At 47.8% G+C, this 1,272-nt stretch overlaps 1 pseudogene; it reads left to right on the forward strand.

Moving 5' to 3' along the window:
* Positions 1-235: 235 nt before the first annotated feature.
* Positions 236-353, forward strand: LOC149456183 (U2 spliceosomal RNA; annotated as a pseudogene).
* The last annotated feature ends 919 nt before the right edge of the window (positions 354-1,272 follow it).

Here is a 1,272-nt window from a genome sequence, read left to right on the forward strand (position 1 = left end):
ATTTGTGAAAGACATTGGCCAACTGTATTTCATCAGATGGAATTTAGGATGAGCCAATATCCAGGAAGCATACCTCCTTTGAAAATCCAGTTCCCACAGGAAAATCTATGACAATACTTCCTAGGAGGTGTTAGAAATGACAGATCCAGGGCTTATTCAGCTGGATGGTCTTACTGTCATAAACCTCTACAGGAAACCTAAGGGGGGTGTTGAGGTGATGCAACAGATGGTAAATATCGCTTCTCTGCCTTTAGGCAAAGATCAAGTGTAGTATCTGTTCTTATCAGTGTCCAGTGGGGGTGTTATGCCATCATTCTTGCTTAGCGAGGATGTTTGGCTGTATAGTACTCCTGCTGGAAGGATGGGGGCCCTAATGGGTAATACAGCCTGGAACAGAAACTAAGGTGCCCACAGGCAGTTGGGGCAGTTGGAGTAATTCCCCCAGGAACGCCAGAGGGGCCCAGTTCCTCCTGGTTTGAACGGATCTACCTTGTCTGGCCAGGGGCCGGGGAGGCAGAGAGTCCGCGGAACAGTGCCCCCTGAGTGGTTGCCTCAGGGGTGCTCTTAGTAGCACATTGGGATGGGATCCCAAGTGTGAAACGTGCACATGGTCACTGATCCAAAACACTTTTTCTGCACTGCGTCTTTTAGGGCTAGGCCTTTTGGCTAAGTCCAGGGCAATTTTTATGCTACAGGCCTCAGGGCCTAGCCAGTGCACAATTATTTTTACTTATTTATTTAATTTATTTTTTCTCCCACGTTTGTTTCACTTTTCACTTATGTGTGTGTTTTTTTCTCACGGATGGTAGGGTGTGGGTCCTCGGGCCTACCCTGAAGTCTAGGGGGAGGATGTGTGGCTTTTTGGTTCCTTCCTCCCCTGTCCCTAGGGGGTCTCTCTTCGGGAAAGCCCCCTGACCTAGTACTTGGTGGGTGGCTTAGGCTAGCCACAAGGAAAGGGGTCCGCCAGGCCTTTTGGCTAGGTGGACCACATGGAAACCTTAGTCCCTGTCAGGAGCTTCGTGCCCCGGGGGATCACGGTAGAGATCCTACCCCTTCGGGGGGTGGACAAAGCACACCCCTAAGTGCACTTTTTTGTGTTGGTTTTGCACTAGTACGTTTTTTGTTTACTTATGGGTTTTCGTTTTTCGCACTTCCGCGGACTTCAAGAAAAAAAAAAAATGGTAAATAAGGTTCAGGAATTGAAACCCCTATCAGAAGTTCACAATAATATTACAAATTATTGTAGGCCCAAAATATCTATTACAGTCACCA

The sequence above is a fragment of the Staurois parvus genome, unplaced genomic scaffold (assembly GCF_062004578.1).
Source record: "Staurois parvus isolate SC_StPar_1 unplaced genomic scaffold, SC_StPar_1.0 ptg000371l, whole genome shotgun sequence".
NCBI lineage: Eukaryota > Metazoa > Chordata > Amphibia > Anura > Ranidae > Staurois > Staurois parvus.